The 22,016-nt window shown below is 35.5% G+C and overlaps 1 pseudogene; it reads right to left on the reverse strand.

Moving 5' to 3' along the window:
* Positions 1-795: 795 nt before the first annotated feature.
* On the reverse strand, positions 796-3,409 carry LOC120176674 (annotated as a pseudogene).
* Positions 3,410-22,016: the final 18,607 nt, after the last annotated feature.

Here is a 22,016-nt window from a genome sequence, read left to right on the forward strand (position 1 = left end):
AGTTTGACATGCGATTTTTCGAAGGTATTTCAATAGTTTTCATCCTTATTTGATCTTTGTATGATCTCAAATGACTAGGGTCTTGTGTTAATAATTATAGAAAAACCTTCAACTATGTGTTAATTTTACACGTGTATAATGATAAGGATAAGCAGTGGGGTTAACTGTAATGACCAAGCATTAGTTTATAACCCTTAATCAGTTTTTTTTCCTACTAATTCAAAGTCAAATGCCCTTACGTAGGCTATACCCCCTAACGTGGGCATTTTTTAATGTGCGTTTCGTTGAATTTTCCTTTGCTTTTGAGTTTTGAGGGACCATTTGAGTGAACGGATTTTGACAACCCCATTCTTTGGGTTGGAATTTCCAGCGAAACAACCTCGAAGCCTCCACTAACTACTCAATACTTTATAGTACTTTTCTTAAATATTTTTATATTTATATCCGATATTTATATTTAAAATATATTCGAACCCATCAAATCAAAATATATTTAGTGATAAAATAAAATATTATTCTTCCTTGAGTTTCTAGGTTCAAACAGTTACGTCTGTAATGTAGACAAAGATCTAGTTCATATTTTATTAATTTCGATTATAACTTTTCAAAATTTAACATTTCAATCCTATTATAAGGATAAAGGCGAAATCTATTGTTTACGCACTATACAAATTATAGTACAATAATGTAACATATGCAAAATATAGGGATTGATAGCATAATTTGACCTTAAACGAGGAGACAAAATGGTGAAAAAGCAACATTTTTCCTTGCTGTCAATGTTCAATATTGTGGGAAAACAAAATCAAAATTAATTTTTTTTAAAAATCTTTACAAGTCCAAATATAATTGGATAAATCATTGATGGTAAAAAATTAATAAAAGGAAAATAAATTTACTGTAAGTGAAAAAAATTCACTCTGAAACAATTTCGAATCCATCGGTGGAGATGCTCCCATGGCTGCCATGACAAACAGTCACAGCCCTTTCCAAATTACAAACAATGTCACTAATTGTTGGCCTTTCTTTCCCTTCCAAATTCACACAATGCATTGCAGTGTATGCCATCAGCTCCACCGCCTCGGCTTCGTTCATCTCCGGCGGCCCGACTCGAATATCCAAGACCTTAGCCAATTCGCCTGCCATTATCGCCGGCACTGCGAAATCGACCAAGCTCATCGGGTTCCCTCCGTTCTCTTCGTTCTTGAATATAGCTCTCTTCCCCGTTAGGAGTTCCAACATTACGACTCCGAGACCATAGACGTCGCTCTTTGTTGTTAGTACGTTTAGACCGTAGTACTCCGGATCGATGTAACCGACTGTTCCTGCGGCTTTCGTTGGCCTGTAATCTTGGTCGGATTCTGGACCCATCATCGAAAGTCCGAAATCAGAAACTCTCGCCGTCCAGTTCGCATCGAGTAGTATGTTGGAAGACTTTATATCCCGATGGATTATCGACGGGACCGCGTAATTGTGAAGATATTCGATCCCTCGGGCCGCATCCAACGCGATTTTGATCCTCGTTTTCCATGAATTCAGCAGGCTACTGGCTTTTTCGATGTTGTTCTTGTTGTGTAAATGATCATAAAGCGCGCCGTTCTTCGCCTCTCTTCCCTTTCTTGGCAATACCCAACAAGCCTAACCAAATGCTTGTGATGAAGCCTGGATAAGAAGGCGATTCCGAATCGAATGCCGTCTTTCTCTTGGTATTTCTTCGTCTTCTGGCCCGTTTCGCCTCGTTTGATCGCTACCTCCAGCCCGTCTAGCAACTTTCCCCTGTAAACGACGCCGAAGCTCCCGGCACCGATCTTGTTTTGGGGCGAGAAATTATTTGTCGCTGCAGCGAGCTCCGCCAAGCTGAATTCCTCAGCTCTATCAGCATGTTTTGATGATGTACCACTTCTTTGTCGCTTCATCGATCTTGAACCCTGACGTCTGATCGTTAACGACCTCGACGGCGGACCATTGTTCGATCCCGGACTTCCATTCGAACCGGCTCTAGTGATCGTCGGCTGAACAGAATTATGTACCTTCTTCTTCCCAAAACAAACACCAGTCCATAAACATAAACAATAGTACAAATCCCCATGAAGCCTCCTACTGATCCAACTATTGCAAACGCCATAACCCTCTCCTCAACTCTCTGGACGGCGTTTTCCGCTCGGACATCCGGTGTCGGAGACGGAGATAACGGAAAAGGCGGCGACGGGTTGGATAAGTTAAAACAGGGCGATGGTATGCAAATGTTACCGGAACCAAAACAAAGCCTGCTTGATTGAGGATATAACCCACATTGACTACAAGGAGAATCAATGCAAGGACCTGGTAAAATCTCCGCTCTCAAAGGTAACTCGTTAATGGAGGAATTCGAACTCGGTCCGGGCCAACCAGGACCCCAACAAAGCACCGAAAAATTCCTGGTGGTCAATCCACAAGTGAAATTCAAACCAGCAACAATCGATTCGAATTCGATTCCTTCAACAGCACTCTCGTTCATCGAACCCCAACAAACAACTGTCCTAATCGTTCTCCTAATTCCACAGCTAAAATCATCACCAAGAGCTAACCCTGAAGCGAAATCCAATCTTCTGTTTGAAGGGACATCGAGTTGACCCGTTGAGTTATCTCCTCTACAAAATAACTCACCGGCTGTGTTAACTCCACAAACATGGAAACCCCAGCTTCAATATTCGCCATTGACATGTTCCCGAATTGCCTCTCGATCTCTTCCCCCACTGAGTGCCCAACACGATACTGCTGTGTTTGACTCGGTATGATCCCGCACGAAAACCCAAACCCGATGTGATTTATCCATTGCCAGATTAACATTGGGTAACCCTCCGGTGTTTTTTCGATTGTCCCCGTCGGTTCTCCAGCAGTTTACCGCTGCGACGTCGCGCATATCCGTTCGTCGCCGATGGAGAGTGATTGAAGGAGGGCAGTGTTGTTATTGTATATGCGTTTAATGGGAAAAGATGGGAGGCTTGTACTTGTATCCCAACACAGAAGACTATATCCACCGAACCGGAGGGCGCAAAAGTTGGTTCTACCACCGGCGACGGAGGAGTACGAGACGTTAGGTTCGATGGGAATGACGGCGGAGGAGGACGCGGCTCCTGCTCGGTAGCAGATGATGCGCTGGTTCGGCTCCGATGCTACGATGGCGCATACAGTGGCGGTGCCGTAGACGACGGCGAGTGTCGAGCCGGATCCCAATGCATGAGTCAACGCCGGGAATAAGAAAACCGCGAAAAGAAGAGGGAAGCTTAGTTTCATCATCTAAAAGAATCAAAATTAACGGCGGGGGAAGTGGCGTGTCCGCCCGGCAGCTTCATTTGGCTAGAAGGAAATCAGAGAGGAAAAGAAAGGAAAGAGCTTTGAAAATGAAAATGAAAATGAAAAATCAATAGTCTTTCAAGAGAGAGAAAGTTTCAATTTTTAAGTGTGTTTGAAGAAGGGGACCAGATGATAATCAATTGATTTACTAATTACATGTAACCGCCATTTTTTACTTGCCATATTATGATCATAATATTATTTTAGCAAAAATGCAACAGAGCTCCCTGTACTTTAAAAAAATCTAATATGACATTCGTATTATTTTTTTCTCTTAATGTGGCCCTCTAACTCATAAAATAAACTCAATGTGGCCCTTTTACCAATGTTTTTCGCCATTAACCGTTATGATGTTGATGTGGCAGTTCATTGTACTGATATGGCAGTCCATAGTGTTGACGTGACAGTCCAAGATGGTTGATAATATGGTGGATAACATGACAGATGGACTAAATTAATAACTCAAACAGGGCAGATGGATTGCTACGTCAGTACGGAGGGCTATCATGTCAGCATCGTGAATTGTCACGCCAGCACCGTAACGGTCAACGATGGAAAAATGTTGGTCAAAGGGCCACATTAGGTTTGTTTTATGAGTTAGAGGGTCACATTGAGAGAGAAAAATAATACAAGGGTCACATTGGTTTTTTTAAAAGTACAGGGACCTCTGATGCTTTTTTTACCTATTATTTTTGTTCTTGTTGATGTATGTTTCAAATACTTATATTTTTTATATATTAAATATTTAATCTCTTCACATATGTTCAAAAATATAATTTTCAAGTTTTAAAATTAGAAAAACATAAATTTAATTGGAAACAAATTAAAATCTCCTGTTGATCCTGAGCTAGATTTGTCAAGGATCTGTAGACTTATTTTAAATTAACATTTTAATCAAGATCTATTATAGTATTAACAACTTAAACTAATTAACTATATTATAAATTAATTAAACAATTTTATTAAATTATAGGACTAACAATATTTAAAGTAATTTTATTTAATGACCAAAATAATAATTTAATCTTTTTTTATTTTATTTTCTTCAGATGAAATCTTCTAATAAAAGATTCATTCAAATATTGCGAGATGCTTTGAGATCTAAAAGTTATTTCCAGATTTGGTTTCCAAATTAAAATTTGAATTATTCAAACTTTTTTTCAAATTATATTTTTAAAGTAGTTTTATATATATTTTAAATACCTTATATATATATATTGAAATAATAATAAATAACTTTAAATTTAAAATTTGCTCTTAAGAATGCTTCTTTATACACTTTATCTATACTTGTATATTTAAATAATGGGTAAAGTACACAAATGGTCCCCGACTATAGGATACTACTTTATTAAATCTATCGACTATTAAAAGTTATAAAATGGCCCTCGGACTGTAGAATGTTATTTTGTCATGCCATCGACTATTAAAAGTTATAAAATGATCACTCGATTATTCATTATGTTCCAAACTCGTTTTTTCCAAAAAATTGGTTGTTGTCTAAGTGGATACTAACATGATAATTGGGATATGATAGTTGTTTGATATTCTATGACCATATTTTATCATATCATTGTTAATATATTAATGTTCATCTTAGAATACCATCAATTTTTAACGGAGAATGATGAGTTTGGAACATAATGAATAGTTGGTTGATCATTTTGTAACTTTCAATAGTCGATGGACTCAACAAAACAACACTCTATAATCGAAAGACTATTTATAACTTTTAATAGTCGATAGACTTGATAAAGTAGTACATATAAGCGAGTGACCATTTGTATAATTTACCCTTAAATAATACTAAATAATTTTAAATTTTTAAATTTAAACTTTTGCCCTTTTCGGGTGCTGAAATAAAAACATATTTTGGAAAAGCCAAACAAGTCATGCTATGGGAATTGAAGCTAATAAATAACAAACCCCGCAACGCTTGTTACTCGCCGTATAAGACGACCACGTGTCTGAACATGAAACGACTTCACGCGCGTACGAGGTGAAGGCTCCACGCTTGAATGGTCAACGGTCGACACCTGGGACACGTGGACACGTGTCGTTGTATTAGTGAAACATGTTACCTAATATTGACCAAATTGGTCTTTCTTTCCAAGGCATGCATTTCTCGATATCAAACAAATATGATTTAACTGCTAAAATTAATAGTTTTTTATACTTCATTTTAAGAGTTATATCGAATATAGGAGTGTGAAATTACATTATTAATTAAATATAAAGAAAATTAAATGAGTTGATTTAGTAAGACGAGATATTAGATTAATTAAATAAGATTATATGTTCGACTTTTAATATTTGTCAATGTAGTAAATTAGATTAAGAAGGTTATTCTTATATTGACCCTTTGTAATACTCGACTTGAATTAGTCAAATAATAAATTAAATATTAGTGATTATACAAAAAAATAAAAATATAAAAAAAGTAATTAAATTATGTGAGAATTTAAAATTTAAAAGAATATCACGGTCTCTGACATCCATTGGGTTCATCTTTGATTATTAAGAATGGTTTTTTTACTTGGATTCGATGGGTTTCGACCCAACTCAACCGGTTCAAAATTTTATTTTTAAAATTTAGGTTCAGATCAAGTCGAGCTTTCTTAGGCTGTGATCGGGTAAGGTTATATATTTTTATATAATAATCTATATCTAATTAATCCATTACCAGAAACTTCATAGTAAGAAAATTTTTATGATTGCCTAACTTTTTAATTTATTAAATAATTACATTAAGCAAATTACGTTTCATGTTCTAAAAGTTCAAAAGCAAATCAAACTTTGAGTCTAAATTACTCACTCAAACAACATGAAATTTACGAGTACTTTTCGTTGAGAAAGTGATGGAAAAGACGATGATGAGGGGACGGAGCTCCATTAGTCCCAAGGGTCTGACATGGTAAAATTTATATTTAATATAATTTTGATTTAATAATATTTGTTTTATGTAAAAATAAATATTTAAATTTAAAAATTATAAAAATTTATTAAATATTTAATTAAGTATGGGTCGAACTAGAGAATGATAAGTCCGTGTTATCAAATTTTTTGTCTAATTACAATTTAAGTTATTGTAAGTTTAAATATTAGACAATTTAAAAGTTGTCATTTGAATTTTAAGTTTTTAGTTTTTTTTTTAATTTAGAATGAACACATGATAATATATATACAAAGACTTTTAATTATTTGACAATGAACGCTCATACTCCTACATACATGCTTGAACTTGGGACCTCAAGGATAACAACAATCCCTTAATCACTACGGTCGATTGATTTATGTTGAATTTCGAGTTTAAACCTAACAAATCTTTATATTTTTCTTAAACAGTCTAATATTTCGGTCACTTTCAATATTTAATTCTGGCTTTGTCCCTGATGATGAAGATGATTTATTATTATATTTTTTTTTTTTTATTTTTAATTGAATCAATATTCGATTAATTCACTAATATTTACTTAGTTAATAGTAAGTATATAATGAAATAATACCAGCCACCTTTGATTATGTATTTACATTTCAATAAAGTAGATTAGACATCTTAATTATATAATAAATCATCTTCACAACCCAAATTATACACGCTAATAATTAATTATTTCTTATTTTATTCAGAAATCAATAGACAAAGATTATAAAATATGCATGCGTAACCTGAACCGTGAATATAATAATCCAAAGCAAACACAAACTCTGCATTATAAAACTTCAACAAAATATTATTTTGGGTAAATTACAAATTTGGTAACTAAACTTTATTCTCATATTTCCCCATTATACTTTAAATCTTTTCAATTTTCTCATTAAACTTAATATATTGAGTTTTTTTGGTCACTCGGTTGTTAAATAGTTAACGTCGTTAAAACGGACTGTTATATATATGTAAATGATGTCGTTGTGGTGAAAATTTTATTTTATTTAAAACGGCGTCGTTTTTAACACAATTAACTCTTTAACGGCGGAGTGACCAAAATAAGAGAAAAGTAAAGTGAAGTGACCAAAAAACCCTAATGTATTAAGTTTAGTGAGAAAATTAAAAAAATTAAATTTCGGTGAGCAAAATAATTTGAATGATGAAATTTATAATTTACCCTATTATTTTGTAATTTAATATATAAAAAGTTAAGAGGACTGTAAACAAAATGGTTGGGTGTGGCTGCTGCTCGTATTAAGTTGTTCTTTTTGAATAATTTGACGGGCAAATTAATTTATTCAATGGAATATAGTTGTTGACCATAGACTTCTCTCTTTCTTAGAACTTCAAAGGGTAGTTGTAGTTGTTATAAAACGATGGAAACATTAATTAATATTCATTATTATTTTTATTATTATATATTAATTGATTCTATTTGCTTTCCCACGGGGGAAAGATTATATGATTTTTATTAAAAATTGATTTTTAGTGATATGATGTGCAGGGATGGATCGAGGGGACGGGTGAGGGAAATAACCTAATGAAATTTTAAAATTACCTTATATTTTAGATTTTTCCTATATATTTTCTATTAAAAACTGTTTTCATCCCCTAGACCCTGGTTTGAATAAAGGAATTGTTATTCCTTGAGGGTCATGGTTTGAGCACCATAGATGTTAGGGCTGTGAACGTTCAATGCGAAAAGATTTAAAGTTACTTTGAACATATATTACCTTATACTTACTCCAGATTAATCATATATATATATATATATATATATATGAATAAAATTTAATTTAATTTTGTAAAAAAATACACATTTTTATTTTGAATTGTTTCAGTTATTCAAATCAATTCAATTTTTATTCAGATTTTGACTCTGCATTTGTGAAGTTTAGGTAATCGAAAAACCATCCAGCTCAGTTGGTAGAGTACAAGGTTCTTAACCTTGAGGTCGTGGGATCGAGTCTCATGGAGGGCATTTCATAATTCGGAGGTCTCCTACAGACCCTGCACCCAACCTAGAGTTGGGGGCATCCTACTATCTTACCTCCCCCTTATCCCATTACATATGAGAACAAGGAACAACCATTTTAGGTAATCGAAAAACCAAACTTTAAAACGATATCCTAGTCATTTGGTTGTATTATGATTTGATGCTTGATTTCCTTGTTTCTTCTGCTCTTTATTCATTTAGTTCGTTTTTAAACAATTTTGGATCACACATTTTCTGTCGCAATAGAATATCATGTAACTTCAATTTAAAATTTTGACGATAAAATTCATCTCTTTAATTTTATTTAATTAACTTCTTTAATTTAAAATCATTAGATGATAAAATTAAAGGCTGAGATTAACTATATTTTTTTTTTCAGTAAATATCTTCACATTTTTTTGCTATTAATCTCACCCTTTTATATATACATTTTATTTATATAAATTTTGATAATTTTTCATAGTATAAAATTTGACATCAATCAAATCTCTAACATAAAACATATAATGTAAATATACGTTAATTTATATTATATTAACAGCATATGGGACCCTAAACATGTTAAGGGTAATCATAGCTGTTTCACAATGGTATAAGAACATTTGTTTTAGGTAATAAAATTATTTAAAAGAATGTATTTCCCTTTGGTGGTTGAAAAACAATAATAATCTATGGTTTCACACTATACATTATTGAGTATTGTATGTAGATCCTGTTGCATACTTTAGCATCAAATCTTTATTACAATAAAATGTAATAATCTTATATGTCTTCTCCATGTGAGATGTTCCAATTCCTTTTAATCAAAGCCTTATTCTACACTGTCCCATTGGTATGCTGATGATCACTCTGGTAATAGATCTGTCCAGGGATGGATCCAAGGCGGTTTAGAGAAACGATCATCTTTTTGAAAACTTCAAATTATTATATATTTTGGATACAATTTTTTATTTTTTGAATGATATGTTTTAGCCACTTATAATTTTAGGGTAAAGTACACATATAGTTTTTTGGCTATAAGATATTACTTTATTAGTCCATCGACTATTAAAAATTATAAAATGATCCTCCGATGATAGAATTGACTATTAAAGTTATAAAATAGCCATCAAACTATTCATTATAGTTCATCAATTTAAAAACTTTAGTTATCTTAATCAAATCGACTTCAGAACATTAGAAAAGATTGTCCAAAATCTAACTAATAAAATTGTACTTTTAGAAGAAAAAAAGGTGACATATTTGCAACCAAACTAATAACTAAGTGACATAATATGTAATTTAACCTTAATATTGCGCTATTCAATTGTCAGGAAACCAAAAAGGTAAATAGGAGAAGGGTAAATTATGCATTTAGTATCTAAACTATAAGTTTTGATCATTTTAATACCTAAACTTTTCATTTTTTTCAAAACTATGCCTAACGTTTAGTTTTGTTTCATTTAGTACCCTATTGTTAAAAACTTAACGCTTTAGTACTTGAACTATCAGTTTTGATCCATTTTAGTACCTAAACTTTCATTTTTCCCAAAATTTAACATTAATTTTGAATGGTGTACTAAGATAAAACAAAATTTAAACTTCATGTATTGTTTTAAACAAATCAAAACTGATATTTGGAAACCAGGAAAGAGTACAAGGCAGAGATTTTTGTGAACACAACTTAATTACCCACCATATGCATGAGATTTGAATCATTATACTCAAAACTAAGCCACCAACTACGAGTATAAGATAACGAACAAGCCATACTTGAAATCTTCCTTTGGGTTGATTAGCTATGGAGATGGAACTTGAGTACTCTAGAACATGTGGTTTGGGAAGAAAGGAACAAGAGTGATAAGTACTTAAAGTACTTAGTGACATAACACTTAATTTATTATTAGACGTTTCCCATTTAATTAACTTTAACGTTCAATTACATTTTGGTATCCTGAGTCACTATACAGTCTACTAAATTCACATTCAATTTAAAACATTCCAAATTAATCTCGCATCAATTTCAAACAAAGAAAATCATAATCATATACATGTAATTTAGCAATCAATCTAACCAACTAATCATACATTTCAATCCTTCCTCCATTCGAACTAGAAACAATTCACCACATATGTATTCATGCAATCTATATGGAAATCGGATTAAACAATTCAATATGTATAATATCTTCCCTTTATTCGAACAAGAACGTTTCAGCACATATGCACATACATTTATAATCGAAATATGCAATTCATGTATTTATCATAATTCTTCTGATTTAATCTTATCATTCAATTTAAGCCTTGGTTTATAGTTCAATATAGATAATCAAGTCTCCAACCAAGTGTCGCCCTACACTTTAATTGCACCGTAGTGCTGGTCACCCTCCTACTGTCATCAAAGATCACATACGTACCCTCTGTTGTCGCCATCAGCGTCGTAGTGTTGGACCGTAGTCCCCCATACACAATTGAGCTCTAGACTCTAAGGCATGCCCTCATATCTTGGACTAACTATTAACCAAGGAGATTGAATCTTATTTGCCAAAAATCATTATTTCTTTTTCGTAACATAGCCTCAAGGATTATTCCATGTCAAGACTATTCATTCAATTTCAATTTGATCATGGCAGCAGGCAATATTTGTTCATTCAAGATTTCAATTCAATCGAGTTCGATCTTTCTAACATGCAATAGTTCATCATTCAACTTGATTCGATCATGGTAGCATGCAATAATTCACCATTCGATTCAGTTCAATCATGGCGACATACAATAGTTCATCATCCAACTTGATTCGATCATGGTAGCATGCAATGATTAATCATTCGATTCAATTCAATCATGGCAGCATACAATAGTTCATCATCATTCAACTTGATTTGATTTATAGCAACAATTGTGACTAGTTTCACTCTAAGGCCAAATTCTTAAATTTTATTGCATTTGCTCTTGTTTAAAGCTTAAATCTTCAATAAATTTAAATTTCCAGCACTTTATCCTACATATATTTTTTCAATTTAGTACACAACCTTTCGAATTTCTTAATTTGGTCACATGCATGCACAATATTTCGGTTATCACCCTTAAGGTGATAACCCATAATTTACCCAACTTAACAAGGTTCTTGATAACTCAAATCTAATTCATCATGACCACTATAATCTCTAGTATCATACAAGCCAACAATTTAAATTTTATTCAAAAATCAAGCTTAGCAATTTCTCAAGAATTAACTCAATTAAATCCTTAAAGTTTTGAATGGAAGGAGAAGGAAAGACTTACTTATTAGGCTATGTAATTTTCCCTAGTTAATTCAGCTTGAACTAAGCTTGCATGGTCGATCCTCTTTTTTTGTATTTTCTCCATCTTTTTTCCCTTGATTCTCTCTAATTTTTCTCTCTTAGTCGTCACCAAATGAGATGAAAAGGTGATATATGTCATCCTTAATGGAGGTGGAAATGTCCAATTTAGCCTCTCTTAATGCTTAAATAATAGACTATTCAAGGTAAATTTGGAATTCATGTATTTGGCATGCAATCTTATTATTTGTTACTTATTTCAATCGGATCACTCTAATTTGGTTAGCACTTCATCAATCATTCGATTAGTTCCTTATTTAATTCAACTAATTTAAATTCCAATTCAACTTGGTGGTTATCCTAGGCATTCGATTGGGTCCTTTTTCCAATTCAATTAATTTAATTTTTCAATTCAATTAGATCTTTATTTAATTCCATTAATTGAAATCTTTGTTCAATTTGGTTTTACCCTAGGCAATGCAACTTAATTCTCTTAGGCTAGGATTTTGGGTGTTACAATTAGGGTCCAAGAGAATAATATGAAGTCTTGAATCTCATATCAACCTTATATTAAAGGTTAGGTCCACGATTTAGTGTAAGTATTTAACTTTGATTTTAGGTTCAATTAAAGTATTATACGGTTAAATTTAAAATAAGATGGTGACCTGATAGTTTCCGTGCTGATGTAGAAACTAAAAAAAATTATTCCATCTCACCATCTTCATCAAAGTTACAGGTTTTACACTCATTTCAACCATCACTGAAAATTGTCATTGTCTGACGTCTTTTGCGGTCATCCTAGATATCAATGAACTCGCACAATCATCCTTTATCAATTTATCAGTTTAGACTCTCTTAAACTTCTTAAAACTCGCTAGATTAAAAAAATGTCTAACATTTTTCGGGGCTTCGCGTGCTCATTTGAAATTAAATCATAAAATCAAACAAGAAAAATCTCTTTCAATTGCGATTAGAGCTTAGAATGTTTGTTTGAAAATGAAATGTGAGAAGTATTCTTTCGTGAAGACGAACAATATATCTCGAAACTAGCCTTATCAAACAGTCATCAAATGAGATCAAAGTATTAGATCATCGAACCATTAGATGGATTTTTTTCAATTTTGGAGTGCGTTTCATGAAAAACCATCCAAATAAAGAATGATGACGAATATGAATGTTTTGATATTGATCTTACCACGACTAACAACCGGTGATGAGAGATGATAGTTTGACAATGACGATCGAAAAGTTGATAATTTTAAGAAAAATGAAGAAGAAACGATCACCCTCGTCACAACATTAATGATTTAACATCCTAATTCCTTATTAAACTCGAAACCAAAATTCAATACTAAAATCTATACAAAACCTAAACCAAATGTACTAAAATTACAAAGAGAACTGCCATTATAAAGACCCTTGGGATGTCCTAAGAGGTAATGTCGACTTATATTTACTATGCTGCTCGTTAGGTTTCCTAAAATATAAGTGTTCTATCTTTAGCCTCAATCGTACTCGAGAAATAAATGCTAACAGGAGGGAAACTAATAGTTCTTGGAGGCCCTTTATTTTTGGGGCAGTGGTGAGTAGAATTTGGTCACCTACCCTAACCTTGAAATGTAACAAGTTCTGGTCCTTTTTATCAATTTTGAGTGGGTTTCATGAAAAATCAATCCAAAGAAAAGAAAGATGAGTGAAATATAAATGTTTTGATATTGATCTTACCACGACTGACAACCGGTGATGAGAGATATTGATCGACAATGACGATAAAAAAAGTTTTAACTTTAAGAAAAATGAAGAAGTAACGATCACCTCGTCACAACATTAATGATTTAACATCCTAATTCCTTAATTAAACTCGAAACCAAAATTCAATACTAAAATCTATACAAAACCTAAACCAAATGGTACTAAAATTACAAAGAGAACTGCCATTATAAAGACCCTTGGGATGTCCTAAGAGGTAATGTCGACTTATATTTACTATGCTCGCGTTAGGTTGTCCGAAAATAAAAATGTTTTATCTTTTAGCCTTAATCGTACTCGATAAATAAATGCTAACAGGGAGGGAAACTAATAGTTCTTGGAGTCCCTTTATTTTTGGGGCAGTGGTGAGTAGAATTTGGTCACCTACCCTAACCTTTGAAAATGTAACAAGTTCTGGTCCATGCAATATGTTCATTGGTGGTCACCATGCTACGACATTAATATCTTGTCTACTTAAAAGTACATTTTTAAAAAAAAAGTTACTTAAAGCACTAGTAGAAAAAACTCCTTTAATGATGCGCATTGCGCGTCATCTATGGGTGCGGATGACACACATTTGCCTGTCGTTGAAGCCACCGACATGAATTTAAGATGACGCGCAACTGTGCGTCATAAATTTATGACGCGCATTTATGACACACATTTATGACGCTCATTGCGCGTCATTGAAGCCCCCGTCATAAATGAAGACGACACACATTCGTGTGTCATAAATTTATGACACGCATGTATGACTTACATTGTGTGTCATTGAAGCACACGTCATTAAAAAAGATGACACACATTCGTGTGGCGTGATTGTATTTCGTAAATTATTGTTATATATATATTGTAGATTGACAAATAATCAAACTAAATCACATTTAATGCCTCATAATACTAAATATATATATCATATTATATATAAGCAATCCATTTGCATACAATATATTCACATTAAGTTACAAACATAATATCCATCATATATGGCTATTTGAAAACCAAAAACCAAGAATGTTCTCAGATTATCACAAGAAGATACTAACAAATTATAAGATCTTAGCACATTAATTTTACTAAAATGGTGCTAAACGATATGTGCATAGATCAACCAGAGCAAGGTCACCAACAGCATAGTCTCGGAACATAGATCAACCTCTGGATATGTAGCAATTAGAGGGAATACAACATTTCCAGCACCACAGCCAACCTGATTACCAAGGTCACATTAGTTCTATAATATATATAGAAACCTTACATGAGAATTTAAGAACCTTAGACAAGAAGGGGAACTATTTAACACACACTATAAGGAACAATAAAGTCAAGTTCATATAGGTAGCATATATGTTTTTGCCATGACATTAAGTGCAAACACGCTTAGGAACAAAACCTTTAAGATTTCTTGTTTTACAAGTATGGGTTCGAATTTGATATTTTAATTATTTTGATCAAATCGAAGCACCACAAGGCAACAAGCTGATTAAGTACCTGCTGTAAATCAGAAGCATCTTCTCCATCTCGCACATCATCGTGGTGCTCTTGAATTTCAAACCGGTGCTCATTATCTGCAAACGAACCAAAAATTAATTTACCATAACCAATTTCTTCTAGTCACAGACAATCCCTGTTTGAGATGGTATTAGAAGAGATTACCGAAACCAAGCAATCAAAAAATTTCAATTTAAAAAGCTCTAAAATAGTACATATATATATATATATATATATATATATATATATATATATATATATCCGACCATTCCAATAAAGTCTACAAAACAAAAGGAATGGTGTAGGGATGAAAGACAAGTATTATCTACTATTAGTATAAAGGAAGAAATAAAGAAAATTAAGTCAAACCTGGCCCCGTCCCTGCTCCTGAATTGCTTTTTTGAATATTTGTTCGCTATCTCCAGTTGCAATCAATCTTTCAATTGTCTGTACAATGTTCAACAATCAGACATAGGCTAAATAGGACAGAGAGTCACTGATAACATAGTAAGGGAAGTATACCTCTTCATCTGGTCTTGTGCCCGTCACTGGGAATCATAATAACCGTGCAGATTAATATTAGCTATCATGCACTATTATAGAAACTAATATCAGATGAACATCTTAACCTGTGAAAATACGTCGCTCAACAACCTCCCGATACTCTTTCTGGATTCTCTCCCTAAGAATCTGCAATGGCAGGTACATAGACCCTAGTGAGATTAAGAAAATGAGAGTAAAATACATCTTAAAATATCTAAATCTGACCAACCTGAAACTCATCTAGTTTGTCTTTCAACTTCTTTTTCACGGCACTGCAGCAAAAATATGGAACACAAATTCAAGTCAGGGGACGAGTACAAATTATTTACCGAGGAACACAAATTCGCATAGTCTGAAGCCGTAAGGAAAAAAACAATTACGGCCCTCGAATAAGGAACAAAGAAACTTTTCGAGTGGGTACAAGTAGTGAGACAATGGACATTGAAACGCAAGGTTCCGAGGATGGTACAAATCAAAAAAAGACAATTACTATCAATAACATGAAAAATAGAACGCCTCAAGAGCAAGTAACGACCACTGGGGAGATACATCACATGACTGAACAAATGGAAATAGGAATGAAAAATACCAATAATATTTTGAATGCTCACGAGAGTACCGATCCTGGTCCTCAGGAGACACCAATAATGAAATGATACAATGAAAGCGATCACTTGGAACTGCAGAAGAGTGAGAAATTGTGAATTTGTCAAAAATTGCAGAGATCTTACAAGAAATGAAAGACCCAACGTCATAAGTCTCTTAGAGACGAAAGCTACCGTAAGGGCTGGTGAAATGTTAAAGAAATTAAACTTTGATGAGCAATTTGAAGTCTCTGCTCAAGGGATGCGTGAATGTAACGTCATGTTATGGAACTCGAATGAAATAAAAGTCAAAATTTGTCAAAATACTGATCAATTTGTTCACTGCGAAGTTCAAGAAGATGATAAAAGTTGAGTACTACTTTTGCCTATGTCAACCTCACACAAATAAAAACATGTCGTGGATTATGATGGGAGACTCAACGACATTGCGTCCATAGAGGAAGAGAATGATCTAATACAGATTACATTGATCGCATAATTCAGTTTAGAGAAAGGTGGAACAGATGGATGCAGGCTTGATAGGTGCTAAATCCCTTGGATTAGACGTATCTAGGGGCAATTGACTCTTCAAGAGACTAGACAGAACACTCCACAATGCTGAAATTTTGGATATTTTTCGAACATTCATATGGTTAATCTTCCAAGACTCTATTCGGACCACAATTCAATCATGGTAAATACTACTTTAAACATACAAATGGAAAAAGAGAAACGCCCTTTCAGATTTGAGGCACTATGGCTCACCCACTGAAAGTTTTATACTGCTTTTGAAAATATTTTTAGACAGAAACGTCAGTTGTAAATATATTAAAAGGTATCCAAAGAGTCCTAGATTACATTAACTCCAAGCGTTTACAAGATCTCGCGAATCATTTAAATGAAGATGTTGACGAAAACGGGTAAAGAAAACGAAAGAACACGAGAATTTTACGAGGTTCGGCAATGTGCTTACGTCCTCGGTGCCTAGGCGGCGCTAGAAGTTTTATTCAATGATGTTTTAGGTCTAGGTTACATCTCTATTTATAATAGAAAACCCTGGTACATAATTACAAAATCAACCCTGTACCGTACCGCGGGGCCTACGCCCCCGCACCCCCAACCCACATAATTGTAACCCCACACGAGACTTCTTTGTAAGGACAGTTGATGTTCGCTTCGCTCACTCCGCTCCATCTCCTGTCCTCTTTACTGGTATATTTATGAGCCATACCTAACAAATCTCCACCTTGGCGAATATCCTGCCCCTTGGAAACTTCAATGTGGGTTGGGTTACCTTGCTTCTTTAACAACTCGAAACATTCAACAAGTCCAAGCAATGCTTGAACTTGTATGTCGTAACTGGCTTGGTGAACATATCAGCGGCATTCTCATCAGTATGTACCTTCTGAAACAAAACATCTCCAGATGCAACCAACTCTCTGATCTTGTGGAACCTTACATCAATATGTTTAGTTCTAGCACGATACACCTGATTCTTAGCCAAGTGAATAGCACTTTGATTATCACAAAGCAACTGAACTCCACCTTGTTGAACACCCAACTCCTTCACTAAACCAGTAAGCCATAAAGCTTCTTTTGCAGCTTCAGCCGCTGCCATGTATTCAGCTTCAGTTGTAGATAGTGCCACGACAGATTGAACAGTAGACTTCCAGCAAATAGGCCCTCCACCAAGAGTAAACACATACCCTGTCGTAGATCTTCTATTATCCAAGTCACCTGCATAATCTGAATCCACATATCCTACAACCAAAGGATTATCCCGCTGACTCCCAAAAACAATTCCATGTCCCACAGTACCCTTTAAGTACCGAAAGATCCACTTGACTGCTTCCCAATGTTGCTTACCAGGTTTAGACATGTACTTACAAACTTGACTAACAGCATGAGCTAAATCAGGACGAGTACATACCATCGCATACATCAAGCAGCCAACAGCATAGAATACGGAACCTTTGCCATCTTCAGCTTCCTTATCTGTCTTGGGGCACTGTTCTGATGAGAGCTTAAAGTGATTCGCCAATGGAGTGCTAACTGGTTTTGTGCTGCTCATCGCAAACCTTTCTAGCATTTTCTCAACATAACCCCGTTGAGATAGCCGCAGTTTCCTTGAGTCTCTGTCCCTGCAAATTTCCATTCCAAGAATTTTCTTTGCAGCACCTAAATCTTTCATATCAAATTCCTGACTCAATAAAGTTTTCAAACGATAACATCATCCATGTTCTTCGCAGCAATCAACATACATCAACATACAGTAATAGAAAAATAAAAGAACCATCATCAAGGCTCTTAACATAGACACAACAATCATACTCACATCGGTTGTAGCCAATCTTGATCATATAGGAGTCAAACCGTTTATACCACTGTCTCGGAGACTGTTTTAACCCGTACAAAGATTTCTTCAATCTGCAAACTAAATGTTCGTTTCCAGGTTGAGTGAAACCTTCAGGTTGCCGCATGTAGATCTGCTCCTCTAAATCACCATGCAAAAAGCAGTTTTAACATCCATCTGCTCTAAATGCAAATCCCAACTAGCCACCAATGCAAGTACTGCTCGGATTGAAGTGTGCCTGACCACAGGAGAAAAGATTTCATCATAATCAACTCTTTTCTGCTGTGAAAAACCCTTCGCTACCAAACGAGCCTTGAACTTCTCCCCATCTTTTTCTGTTACTGCTGGTTTCTTCTTATACACCCATTTGCAACCAATCGGCTTCTTACCCTCAGGAAGGGGAACTAACTCCCATGTGCGATTGTGATTCAAAGACTCCATCTCCTCAACCATGGCTGTCATCCACTTGTCGTTTCCTGACTAGTAACGGCATCATGAAAGTAACTGGATCATCACTGCTAACAGTAAGTGCAAAAGATACCAAGTCTTCAAAACCCAATCTGTTCGGAGGCTTTATATTCGTCCGTCTCACCCTGTCTCTGGCGAGACTATAATCCTGCAAATCATCCGTAGTGGAACCACCAGAAGTCGGTTGAGAAGTTTCTGGTTTCTCAACTGGAAACTGCTCGAAATCTACCACTGTCGTGTCTTGCTTCTGCTGCAACATAGACTGTTCATCAAAACGACATCTCTACTAATCACAACTTTCTTCGCAACTAGATCCCAGAACTTGAATCCTTTGACACCTTTCTTGTAACCCAGAAAAATACACTCCTTCGATTTTGCATCAAGTTTGGATCTCTCATCAGCAGGTACATGCACATAAGCAGGACAACCAAAAATCCGTAAGTTATCAAAACTAACATCATGACCATCCATACCTCTTCTGCAACTTTCCCAGCCAGCGATGCCCTTGGCGATCTGTTGATAAGGTAACACGCCATGTTAACAGCCTCAGCCCAGAAGTGTTGGGAAGCCCCGCATTCAACCGCAAACATCTGTCTCTTTCATTCAACGACCTGTTCATTCGTTCCGCACACCATTCTGTTGTGGTGTCTTGCGCACTGTAAAATGCCTCTGAATCCCATGCTCCTTACAGAATTGTAGGAACTGTGAATCTGTGTCTCCGTACCATTGTCAGACCGCAAACACTTGATTTTTCGTCCTGTTTGGTTTTCTACCTCAGCTTTCCACAGCTTGAACTTCTCAAAAACTTCAGATTTCTGTTTCAAAAAATACACCCAAACTTTCCGTGAAAAATCATCAATAAAAGTAACATAGTACCTAGATCCACCCAAAGACGATGTCGTGGAAGGCCCCCATACATCAGAATGCACATAATCAAGAATCCCTTGAGTTGTTGCTTCGCAGTCTTGAAACGGACTTTAGTCTGTTTACCAAGAACACAATACTTGCAAAAGTCGAGCTTACAGCTTTTGACACCATGCAACAAGTTTCTTGTGTAATTCTGCCATACCACGTTCACTAAGATGAGCAAGGCGCATATGCCACAATTTTGTCGTATCATCACAGGACTCAACAGAGTGAACTCCACCTGCAACGGTACTCCCTAACAATCTGTAGATATTCCCTGCAGTCATCTTGCCTTTCATCACAGTCAATGCTCCTTTAACAATCCGAATGGTTTCCCTATCCTCGTCAGCCTTAGGGATAAAACCATTCTTGTGCAAAGTGCCCAAGGAAATCAAATTCTTCTTCAAGTCTGGGATATGTCGAACACCACTCAACGTCCGAACGGAGCCATCGTGCATCTTAATTCTGACATCACCAATACCAACAATTGCAACATCGATCATCACCCAAATAACCGAACCAGAATTAACCGGCCTGTATGTCGAAAACCATTCCTATTTGGCGTGATGTGATAAGAACATCCAGAATCAAGAATCCAAGCATCCGTCAATTGTGTCGTTGAATAGAAAGCATATCACCCTCACTGCAATCAGAAGTATCATCCTCGACCACGTTCACAGACTTGGATGAGCCATCACGCTTCTCATCAGTCTGCTTTTTCAACTTCGGACAGTCTCGCTTCATATGTCCCGCCTCCTTGCACTTGTAACAGTGAATCGTCTTCTTATCCTGGATTTGGATCTGGAATTCCGCTTCCCGGACCCTGCCTTCTCTGGCTTCCGTCCACGATCTCGATTACCCTTGACATATAAGCTATCGGCTTGAGAGCTTTCCCCTGCATTCTGCTTCCGCTGGTTGTGAGCCAACAAGGCTGCAGTAATCTCCTCAACGTTGATAGTCTCTTTCCCATATGTAAGAGTAGTCACCATGTGTTCGTAAGAGGAAGGCAACGAACACAACAGAATCATCGCTCTGTCTTCATCCTCAATTTTCACATCAAGCCGAGCCAGATCAGAAACGATTTGATTGAAGACATTCACGTGTTGCGCCAAATCGTGATCGTCCTGCATCTTCAGCCCATACAGCCGCTGCTTCAGATACAGTTTTGTCGTTAAGGATTTGGACATAAACTGACTTTCCAACTTCCTCCAAATTTCGTCTGGAGACGATAGATGCATGACGTGATACATGACCTCGTCCGCCAAGCATAATCGTATGGTTCCTGCCGCTCGCTGCTGCAATTCTTCCCAATATTCCTCATCCATCGACGTCGGCTTTGTAGGTCGCAAAGCCTTCAAGATCCCTTGCTGCGCTAATAGATCCTTCACCCTCGTTTGCCATAATCCGAAGTTACCCTGACCATCGAATTTCGCGACTTCGAATTTTGCCCTGATACCAATTGTTGACGAAAACGGGTAAAGAAAACGAAAGAACACGAGAATTTTACGAGGTTCGGCAATGTGCTTACGTCCTCGGTGCCTAGGCGGCGCTAGAAGTTTTATTCAATGATGTTTTAGGTCTAGGTTACATCTCTATTTATAATAGAAAACCCTGGTACATAATTACAAAATCAACCCTGTACCGTACCGCGGGGGCTACGCCCCCGCACCCCCAACCCACATAATTTGTAACCCCACAATGAGACTTTCTTTGTAAGGACAGTTGATGTTCGCTCACTCCGCTCCATCTCCTGTCCTCTTTACTGGTATATTTATGAGCCATACCTAACAGAAGACTACCAAAAAAACTCAACCAGGAAGAGATATTTTGGCTCCAGAAATGAAATATCTAAATCTCAAAATCAACAGCCATTGAAGAAGAAAAAAATCAAATAGAGAAAATAACGAGAGGTAACCTTCGACGAGCAAAGCATGAAAGAGCTTGACGAGTTCATCAATGGACATATCCAAGAGAGCATCGAGATCGACACCTCTGAAACTGAACTTCTTGAACGTTCTCTTCTTGACTATTAAATATGACACACATTATTGTAAGTCATAAATCGTTCAGATTTTAAAAAACATGACATTTTTTTATGACACACACCTATTTTGCAAGTCATAAATTAGCGTGTGTCATCGTTCGTGTGTCATTAAAGGTATATTTTCTTGTAGTGAAGGTACATTCGTTTCTCAAACAAGTAGGAGTAAGTACATATAAATTTATAAAATTTTATGGGTCAAAAATAAATTTTGGATTGGGTCGAGTTCTGGTGGAGAATACATACTTTTAGGTCAAGTCGGGTGACAAAAAACCTGACCCGTTTCCATCCCTAAATGAGATCATTGGAGGCTTTAGTCTCCCAAAATTTTTGTAA

Source organism: Hibiscus syriacus, unplaced genomic scaffold, assembly GCF_006381635.1.
Source record: "Hibiscus syriacus cultivar Baekdansim isolate YM2019G1 unplaced genomic scaffold, ASM638163v2 tig00112249_pilon, whole genome shotgun sequence".
NCBI lineage: Eukaryota > Viridiplantae > Streptophyta > Magnoliopsida > Malvales > Malvaceae > Hibiscus > Hibiscus syriacus.